This window comes from Rhinoderma darwinii, chromosome 13 (genome assembly GCF_050947455.1).
Source record: "Rhinoderma darwinii isolate aRhiDar2 chromosome 13, aRhiDar2.hap1, whole genome shotgun sequence".
NCBI classification, from domain to species: Eukaryota; Metazoa; Chordata; class Amphibia; order Anura; family Rhinodermatidae; genus Rhinoderma; species Rhinoderma darwinii.
In genome coordinates this window covers 47,426,535-47,437,593 of record NC_134699.1, presented here as the reverse complement: position 1 = coordinate 47,437,593, position 11,059 = coordinate 47,426,535, and the positions used below count along the sequence as shown (strand labels likewise).

The window sequence follows — 11,059 nt, the reverse complement described above, 5'->3', positions numbered from 1 at the left end:
ATACAGCCCCCCTGTAGATAGTGCCATACAGCCCTCCCTGTAGATAACGCCATACATCACCCTAAGTGCTCCTAGAGAAGCATGGATAGGGGATACATGTCTTTTGTGGGACAACCCCTTTAATGGCAGAGCAGGGAGATAGCTCCCTGCTCTGCTGTAGTGTTGAGGGGATAGGAGGTACATGTCTTTTGTGGGACAACCCCTTTAAAGGCAGAGCGGGGAGTTACCTCCCCGCTCTGCCGTAGTGTTCAATAGTATCTGCGTCCTAAGGACGGAAATACTATTGAATATGGCTTAGCTGCCGCTGTAGCCGCCATAGTGGCTGCTAGCGGCGCCACCGGGCATGGGGGGGGGGGGGGGGAGACCGTGACAGCAGGTGGCTGTAACGGCTGCGGCACCGTTCCCCGCCTTCCCCATGGCCTCTGCTACGTTTTCTGCGCCCTCCATTACCGCATGCTCATCCCGAGCTCCACTCACCAGATCCGGATGGTCTGCTGGCCCTGGGCGGCGTCAGGTAAGTGCATTCCTTACCTCCGTCCGCGGCCGTCATCATCGATGTGCGGCTGCAGCCACTAGAGGGCGTGCGCGCTGACTCGTCCTTTCTTAAAGGGCCAGAGCGCGCCTTAATTCAAAAGACTTCCTATTTAAGGATCCTCCTTCCTCTAACCCATGCTTGTTCAACCAAGTTCCCCGTGAGTTTCCCTGTACCCTGGTTCTCTGTTTCCGTCCCTTTCCATTTCCCATTGTTGACCTCTGCCTGAACTTGACTATCCTTGCCTCCCGCCTGCCTTGACCTATTGCTATCCAAACCCGTTACGACACCTGCCGCCTGCCTTGACCTATTGCTTCCATACTCGTTACGACGTCTGCTGCCTGTCCTGACTTCTGCCTTACCATCCGACCGCCTCTACCCGCTGTGCCAAGAGTTGCCCTGGGTTCCAAGCACCATATCCCAGACGACACAGAGGATCCACAAGCAAACCGGTGAGAACCATTATAGCGGCATGGGCCCCCTCATGCCGTGGGCCCTGTAGCAGCCGCTATGGCTGTTACAGCGGTAGTTCTGCCACTGGCACACGGTATCAGAAAGCATCAGTTTAGAGTTAGATACTGCACAAGACTAGACAGTGTCACACGTCACATAAGATAGGATTAGATACACCTGCTCAGCACACAGTATCAGAAAGCATAGATTTAGATACCGTACAGGACTAGACAGTGTCACACAGGATAGGGTAAGATACACCATTTTAATTCATTTTTCACAGTTTTCAGCCAATATTAAAAGATGTATTTAAAAATATATACATTATTTTAAAAATTACATTTTCATAGCATGGCATCTTGTATTGTGAAGGGTTGTACGACTTTGTGGCGAAAACGCGATCGATACATTGTGATGCACGGCTTTCCAAGTCAAATAGATAGAATGCATACCTGGCTGATTCAGACCGGTCAATATCCCAACAATCTAGAAGAGATGGTAAACAAAGTAATTATTGGAAAAATTAGATAGCTTTCGCATCTGTTCTTTACATTTTAGGGTAGTGAAAGCACTTTATGAGCCAAGTTCACAAGATTTTGTTTTGGACATAATAAAAGAAGTGATTTTACTTGTACGAGAGGAACATGATTGGACCTCATTGAAAAGTTATTTTCCAGATGTGCTTTTCCTAGAAACCCGTAAACCATGTTAGAAAAGGAACGATAAGCAGCCCAATGGAGATATTTAAAAAAAAAAATAAAATGAATCAACAAAAATTACATGTTTTAAAATAAAAATATAAAAATGATTTAGCAATAGAGAAATAATTAAAAAAAGTTAAATATTCATTTATTAACAAAAAAATAAATAATATTTTTGTTCTAATATTTTTATTTATTTTCAATTACCGATGATTGTTACGATCAAATTCTCTTTTGCGTTAAACCACTGGAAAACATGAGTAGATTTGTCAGATGGTCGGTATCAGTAACTAGTTGATTGAAGTGATCATTTACTATAAGGGTATGTTCACACGGCCAAATTACGGACGTAATTCGGGTGTTTTACGCCTGGATTTACGTCCGAAATTACGGCTTGAATGCGTTGACAAACATCTGCCCATTGAAAGCAATGGGCTGACGTTTGTCTGTTCACACGAGGCGTATATTTACGCGTCGCTGTCAAAAGACGGCGCGTAAATAGACGCCCGCGCCAAAGAAGTGTCCTGTCACTTCTTGGGACGTAATTGGAGCCTTTATTCATTGACTCCAATGAAAAGCAGCGCCAATTACGTCCGTAATGGACGCGGCGTTCAAGCGCCTGCACATGCCGTTACGGCTGAAATGACGGGGCTGTTTTCTCCTGAAAACCGCCCCGTAATTTCGGCCGTAACGGACGTGCACGTGTGAACATACCCTGACACAATTTCCTACTCCAATGAAGTGGTCCATTGATGCAAATTCCTTACAACAAATACTTTCTTCTACTTTGTTCATTTCCTTGCAATTTATGCAGTTACACAAATTGTGGTTATGTAGTCTTCCCACTGTTGTAACGTCTATGGCCGCGGTCTGTCGTTACTTACCCCTCGACGACCGCGGCCATGGACGTACTGCTGCTGTGCTGCGTCGTCCCCCTGTGAGGCGCCGGCACGCACTTCCGGGTATCGAGTCGGTCTCCCGTACTGCGCGTGCTCGTGCCCGCTCTTAAAGGCACCTGAAAATCATCATCAACTCATGAATTCCTGGACTATAAGAGGGTCACCGCCCTTCTTATCCTCGCCTGAGCATTGTTGTTGTTTCCCGTCTGTCTTGCAAATGATCTCCTAAGTGTCTTCCAGATTCCCAGTGTTCCCCGTACCTGTATCCTGTTTCCCGTGCTATCAGAACCATCCTGGTCTACTACTGTGCTGAGCTGTTGTCGTGTTTTGCTGCATCTCCACGCCTGTTCTACTGCACCACGCCTGACGTCTACCTGCTGGCTGGTCCCAGCCGAGCCTGCCTTGCCTCAGGTACCCTTTTCTGAACTATAGACTCTGTACCATACCTGTTTGGCCAGCAGCCATCCTGCTACGCGGTACGGCCCAGTGGATCCACACCCCGCCTCGTGACAACTGCATCTTGAATTGAGGATGGACGTACATCGTTAGGTCTCCATTGAGGATCATTCTGGAAACACCATGGTTCTAATTGATTTTCTTCCTCTATTCTTTCTCTAAGTCTTGCAAGTAAAGAACGAACGCCTAAATGTAAAATATATATATATGTCGTCAATAAAATAATCATAATAATAGCGAGATATTTAAGATTATTACAAATTGAAAAAAATAATCTGAATTAATTTTAGTTAAGTTTTGCCAAAATATTATCCTAAACATCCTGCAAGATCTATATTTTTATTAAAATAATAATATTTTTTATATATTACTAGGTTTGTAGAGTTGTTACGCACTCTAAAAAATATACTGTATGTTGAAATATTCATTTTTATTTTCTAAAAATAAGATTAAAAAACATATTTAAGATTTTACCCTGCAAAAAATAAGCTGTCACACGGCTAAATCGATGGAAAAATAAAAATGTTATGGCTCTCAGAATGTGGCGACAAAGCTTAAATATTATTTTTAACAATCAGTTTTTTCCTTGTAAAAGTAGTAAAACATAAAAAAACTATATAAATTTGGTATCGCTGTAATCGTATTGACCAGCAGAATAAAGATAACATGCCGTTTTTATTGCACAGTGAATGCCGTAAAAACAAAACCACCCAAAAGATTGAGGAATCCGTGTTTTTTCCCTATTCCACCCCACATGTTTTTTTCTAGTTTCCAACTACATTATATGGTACAATAAATGGTGCTGTGAAAATCTACAACTCGTCCCGCAAAAAAGAAGCCCTCATATGGCAATATTGATGGAAAAATAAAAACTTTACGGTTTTTGGAACATGGGGAGGAAAAAACAAAAGTGAAAATCCAAAAAATGGCTGTGGAGGGAAGGGGTTAATATGACAACTGGGTGAACCTTCTTTCTTAGGCCGAATTCTCCTATAACAATCACTCTGGAGAATCTACGGGTTCCACTCCATTCTTCATTGTGTACAGTAAGCATTCTCAGATATCTCTTTTCATTCCTGCTTCCTCTGAAGTTCCTATGGGAATTTTTTATGCTGGTCTGGCTGCAAACGAAATTGGCCAAACTGTTTTTCATATAAAGAGGTAGGCAGATAAGTATTCACCTGGAGATAAAGTCTGGCTTACCATGAAGAACATCCGTCTGTAGGTACCCTCGTACAAGTTTGCTCCCCCGTTTCCTGGGCCTATTTGAAGTCTTGAAGAAAATAAATCCGGTTAACTACAAACTTCCAGATGACACGGTTCCGGAATTGGGGCGGCGGCCATCTTCGTACCCTCTGCCAGACGCCGTCCATCTTCCCTCCGACGTGTTCAGGAGATTTGATCCCACACACCCTAATTTAGTACCATAAAGGGGAGGTCCCTGCCAGGATGATGCCACCCCCCGGACGAAGGCATCCGCCGAAACGCGTGTCGGGTCTTGGTGTCTTCCTCTAGCAGGACTATGAACCCTGGTATGTACGTCTCCCTGTACATGTGTCTGTTGTCTATTTCTTAGGCTCATGGTTACCATTGTCTGTGTCTTTTTGCCTTGCACTTTGCTGGATGTGCTCTACAAATTCTTTTTACCTATGCACATTGTAGTGGCTGACTTTTTTACATGTCTCCTTACCTGCATTTAGCACTTTATATTACACTGCCATTGGCATATAACATGTATAAATTTGATACAATCCAGACACAGCCAGTGTTGTTAATATACATGTGTCATATATAAACGCACACATCCATATTCATGTGTGTTCATGCCCCGGTCATATGATATCTGGTCCTGCACAGGTTGACGCGTTTTTTCATTGTGTCACTCATCTTTTTTAATGTGTTTGTATCGATTCACTAATAAAATATAAATTTTTTATATTCATTATCTTTGTGCCAGTATTGATCCTTTTGCTTAGGTTTTTCTACCTACAAACTTCGTCTGCCTCCTTTCCTCCGTGTCCCTAACGCCTTCCATGTGTCTCTGCTCAAGCCTGTGGTTCTGTATGGCTATTCCAGTACTTCTTCTGTTGCTACTGTTCCTTCTCCTGTTGGTCCTGAACATGAGTTTGAAGTTGGGGACATTCTTGACTTCAAGAGAATAGGCAAGAGGACATTTTATTTGGTGGATTGGAGGGGCTTTGATCCCGAAGAAAGGTCATGGCAGCCTTCAGAGAACATCGACGCCCCAGCACTCCTTAGAAAATTCCATTCAAGTACTGGACCCAAGAAGAGGGGGCACAAGAGGGGGCGTACTGTAATGCCAGCGGATGGTGCCGCTCCAGCTGGCAGTCCCCGCTGCTGGGTCGCCGGCAGACTGGTCCTTCTGCTGCTCTTGGCCGCTCGCGCATCTGTCCTACCTCCTGTGTCCACGCTCCTCCTCCAGCTTGCTGCCGTATGCTCCATGGATCGCACTCCCTGGTTGTCTCTTAAAGGGTCAGGGCGCACACATTCACAATGCTCTTCAACAAATCCCTGTTGCTCTGGACTTGGCAACTCCTCTGATCACCTGGTGCCTGAGCAACATTGGTGCAACTTAGTTGTTTCCTGCGAAGGTTCCTGTTTGCATCTTGCTGTCTAATACCAGTCTGCATCTCACTACTTGCTATCAGTCCATATCTAGCTAACTGCTACCAGTTTGTATCCAGCTACCCACTGCCAGCCTGTATCCAGTCACCCGCTACTAGTCTATATTCAGCTATCCCCTGCCAGTCTGTATTCAGCTACCCAATACCAGTCTGCATCCTAATACCTACTGCCTGTCCATTTCCTGTAACACACTACCAGTCGGTTTCACTACACCTGCTACCAGTCTGTATCCTGCTACCTGATACAGGCCTGAGGCCTACTACCTGTTGGCACCCTGTGTCCTGCTGCAAGCCTGAAGACCCGATATCTGTTACGAACTGTGAATTTAGACCTACATCTGCCTGCCACGGTATCATCTGCCAGTGCCTGCACCCACTGTGTACTTCACCGTTTCCCGCAGGGCCAGCTGCTACACACACCGGGACCACCTTAAGAGCTAGTGACCTTGTAGCCTACCCCGCAGCGAAGTTCAGATCCCTGTAAGAGGGTAAAAGGGTGAATACCAGGGAGGCTACTTAGATAATGCCCTTAGGAGGTGGCCCTAGGTCAAGCTGGTTACAGATGGTCTGTTGTTCCCTGTTTGCAAGCAAATCATAAAAGCAAAGAGAGAACTACCAGACAGCCTACCTAGAAAGTTACAGTACCTCTAGAATCTGAAGATTTTCAGCAAAGCCTGTTGGCTCCCACCTCGTTTCTTTCCAAGGTTCATTGATATCGATCAAATTATCCTCACAAAGTGCTGTAACTGTTTGGTGGCATCTTCCTGTAGATCCCGGGCTACTATTAGCTATTATTTGGCTAATTGCATATTTTCAATACAGTGATGAAATTTTAAAGGCCATTTCTCTTACAAACCAAATTATGTTTAAACATTAGTCCCTGAGTTTTCTTCTTGTGTCCACATGTTCAAGATTCTATTCAGCCATTTGGTTACATATGTTTCTGGGAAGACTGGGTGACATCCAATATAGCTGCCATTACCTGTTCGCACAGAGGTTGTCACTCAGCGTTCCTAATCTCTTAATAGTCAGTTTCCCTAACTATGCAAAGATTAATTTCCTTCCTGCATAACTAGACTGTGAAATATTGTTGATTTTTTTTAATCTTTGGGGGAGGGGGGGGGGTTGCTCTTAAAAGGGTATGTCTGAATTTTAAAGAGGTTTTCCAGGAGTAAAACATTTAAGAGCCATCCTTATAATAGGCCATCAATGTTTGATCAGTGGGGGTAAGGATCCCCACCAATCAGAAGTGAATGCTGTGGTCCCTTCATTCTTTACGCAGGCACAGTGGCTTGTTTTTGTGTGTAGCTATGCCGGGTACTCCAGTTCTGCTCCTTCATACTGAAAAGGGGTTGGATAGCCGAAAACCCTTTTAGAATAGGCAATTAATTTGTGATTATTGGTGGTCAAAGAGGCCGTGGTTTATTTGTCCAGGTGCTCATCCTAATTCACTTGGCCCCTGTTGATCACACATTGATGCCATTTTCTAGGGCTATGCCATCAATGTAAAAAATTAAACAGCCCCTTTAACTTAGAGTATATAAGAATAATTTTCAGCAAGTAAAGAAAGTAAAAAAACAACCAAAACAAATAAGCCAGCTAGGAATAAGACAAGGGCAAACAACTTTAATACACTGCAATTCTATTTTTCAATCGATCTGAAGGTATTAGAAAATGGATCAACAATAAATGATAAATTGCTGTATAATCAGGCATATGATTTTGGCATGGATTTTCTATTTAAGTATTTGCAGTCAGCAACCAAAAATACATAAAATGACTGTCGCACACACAAACTTAGCACAGATTGCTTTTGGTATTAGATAATAATAATACTTAGGCAGCACTTTTCTCCCATGGGAATCAAAGAGCTTTTCAAGCAAATCCACTGAATAAATTGTTGAGTTAAAGATTTAGTCAATATGATGAAATGAAATTAATTGCTGCCAAATGCCTGAGTGAACAGATGGGTTTTCAGTCGGGTTCTGAATACCTCCGTTGAGGGTGTCTATGCGGTTCTTCAGAATAGAGGGTCCTAGAGTACAGGTGCAGAGGGCAAAGGACTTGAGGGTCAATTTGTATGTTAGATTATTTTACCCCTTTACACGACCGTAAAAAAACTCTGTAATTGCAGACCGCAATACGGTGCCCAATTATGGACCCGTCTGGTTCTATTAGCCGCGGACACCTTTCCGTATCGCTACAGAAGGGTGTCCGTGCTGTAGAACCATGCTGGGAAATATGGAGCATGTCCTAATTTTCTTTTTTTGCAGGCCGTGCTCCCATACTTTGTATTGGAGCACTGCACGAAATTGCGGCCCGCGGGTGTCTGCGACGGGCCGTGATTACGGGCACGGCCGTGTGCATGAGGCCTTAGTTATATACATATGGTGGAACAGTGGTTAGCTCCTGTTTCCTTGCAGCTCTGGAGTCCTGAAGCCAACTAGGGCAACATCTACAACAATTTTCTATGGTTTCCATGTGCTCCCAAGGGTTCTTCCTAGGCGCAAATTCGTAATAGGTAAACTGGAAATGTCCATATTATAAATGCATGATATAGGGATATTAGCAAGGCTGGATTATAGGGAGGGCAAAAGGGGCAAAAGCCCAGGACCCTCCACCACCCTGTTCCCCAGACACTCCCTGCAGCAAGACATGCAAGACACGGCTAACTATTAGGCTATTAGGCTGGGTTCACACAACCTATTTTCAGGCGTAAACGAGCCATTTTACGCCTCGAATTATGCCTGAAAACACGGCTCAAATACGTCGGCAAACATCTCCCCTTTCATTTCAATGCCTGTACTGTGCCGACGACCTGTAATTTTACGCGTCGCTGTCAAAAGACGGTGCATAAAACAACAGCATCGTCAAAGAAGTGCAGGACACTTCTTGGGACGTAATTTGAGCCATTTTTCATTGACTTCAATGAAGAACAGCTCCAAATTACGGCCGTAATTGACGCCTCGCAAAATGCGAGTACGAGCAATTACGCCTGAAATGCAGGAGCTGTGTTCTCCTGAAAACAGCTCCGTAATTTCAGCCGTAATTGTCGATATCGTGTGAACATACCCTTAGAAATCAGGTGATTGGGGGTGTATGCTTACGTCTATAGGGTGAGGGGGATAAGCAATTGCCAAGTCCCTTTGGCAATACTCATGTCCTGGTTAAAAAAAGGATCGGGCATACTACAATCCAATACGATGAAACTTTTTTCCCCAACATCAAACACTGAAGGACAATGTGGCTGCCCTCATACAAATACAATTGGTGTCAAATCCTTTTAAAGTAAACCGGATACTGCTATTAGGGAGATGCCCCACCGGCCTTAACCAGCCTGGAAATTAGAACGTGAGACTCACTGAGGACAGAATATTTTGAAGTATATAGATAGAGCCGATCAATAATGTACACGACCTAGGACAGACATTTTAGTATGTTATACCACCGAGCCACTGATGGGGTAAACTTAAATAAGCCCTTTTTATTACTGGGATGGTGGTCATAGTATTATATTGTTTATATTCCAATGAAATGTTGTGCAGATAAATAATACTCTTTTCATCACTAATGAAGAAATCCACACAAGTAACCTTAGCACATGCAAAAGCCTTTAATCTCTCTGAACAAAGCCATCTGCTACTTGTCACCTGGATGGGGGAGCTATGTCCTTGTTGTTTCTCATGTGTCTGGGATCCAGGAGGGTAGGGCAGGTCTTGGCGAGGCCCTGACCACTGATCCTTTTAATACGAATAGAGCTGCATTCTTCGGCTTGGAAGAGATCCAAGGCTGTCAGAGAAGGCCCCTGAAAGGGTGTTAAGGTAACAGTCCAGGTAATCACACTGCAAAAAGGAACAGTACATTACACATTGCAGTGGATTAAATATGGACAATAATTTATTGGGCAATAGAATTGTTTTCCAGTCCGTCTTGCGGTGTGGATATTACATATAATAGACAGTAATAAACCAAATTAATCACCAGAAACTGTTAACCCTCAACTCTACAAAAGGAGAGGGGCTAGTTTAGCTTATTTACCCTGTAAAACATCTGATATGAACAAAATTGCCCCCAAAACACTTCCTTTTTATCTTTCCTGGATGTAGAGTTAGTGCTGTATATTACCTTAAGAAAGGCCATAATGAAGGTACTAGGGATATGCCACTGTACATCGTTCAGCCATTACATTAAAACCCCTGCCTAAAATCGAGTACGTTCCCTTCATGCCACCAAAACAGCTCTGACCCATTGGGGCATGGACTCTACAAGACCTGTGAAGGTGTCCTGTGGTATGTGGCACCAAGACATTTGCGGCAGATCATTGGTCCAGTAAGTTTTGAGGTGCGGCCTCCATGGATCGGACTTGTTTTCCCAGTACATCCTACAGATGCTCAATCCGATTTAGATCCGGGGACTTTAGCGGCCAAGTCAACACCTTGAACTCTTTGTCATGTTCTTCAAACCATTGCTGAACATTTATTGCAGTGTGACAGGGCGCATTAATCTGCTGAAAGAGGCCACGACCATTAACGAATATCATTACCATGAAGGGGTGTACTTGGCCTGCAACAATGTTTAGATTAGTAGTTCGTGTCAAAGTAACATCCAAATAAATGCTCATGGTTTCCTAACAGATCAATTACACAGAGCATCACACTGCCTCTGCCAGCTTGCCTTGTTCCCATAGTGCATTCTGGTGCCATCTCTTCCCCAGGTAAGTGGAGCACACACAATCGGCCGTCAACATGATGTAATCAGATCGTCATCAGACCATGCCACCTTCTTCCATTGCCCCATGGTCAAGTTCTGATGCTCTTTTGCCCATTAAAAGCGGTTCTCATCAGTGGACAGGGGTCAGCATAGGCACTCCGACTGACTCTGGTCTGCGGGTATGCAGCCCCAAAAGCATCAATCTGCGATGCACTTCTATTGTTGTGCCAGAATTTTGGCTGAAGTTGCGCCTTTTTTTGCGCAAATCAATTTAGACAAATTGAATTATTCAAGTGCCCAAAATAAACAGATGTCTGTGCCTCACTAGACACTTTTAAAGTGTCTAAAAAAAATGGAGGTGCATAGCAGAAAGGGGCAAGGTTTAACCTACTTCAACGTGCATCAAAATTGTGGCACAAAAAAACTGGTGCACACTAAGCCAAACGAGAGGTGGTATGAGGAAGAGAAAAATGTCTAACTTGTCTAAAAAGAGACGGCAAATTTATCATACATCTTGCGCCATTGATAAAATTTGGCACAATTTTGGACTGCCTGGTCTAAGTTTACGCTGTCTAAATATCAGAGAGCATACATAAATCTGCCCGTGTCTTCTGACACATTTCTATCATAGCCAGCGTTCACTTTTTCAGCAATTTGTGCTAC

At 43.8% G+C, this 11,059-nt stretch overlaps 1 long non-coding RNA gene across 1 annotated transcript; it reads right to left on the bottom strand.

Moving 5' to 3' along the window:
* Window positions 1–1,359: 1,359 nt before the first annotated feature.
* Window positions 1,360–9,521, bottom strand: LOC142666430 (uncharacterized). Its single transcript, XR_012851684.1, has 3 exons — window positions 9,337–9,521; window positions 3,032–3,227; window positions 1,360–1,471 (listed from the first exon to the last, which is right to left on the bottom strand). It is a non-coding gene; the product is annotated as an uncharacterized LOC142666430 (long non-coding RNA).
* Between the last annotated feature and the right edge of the window lie 1,538 nt (window positions 9,522–11,059).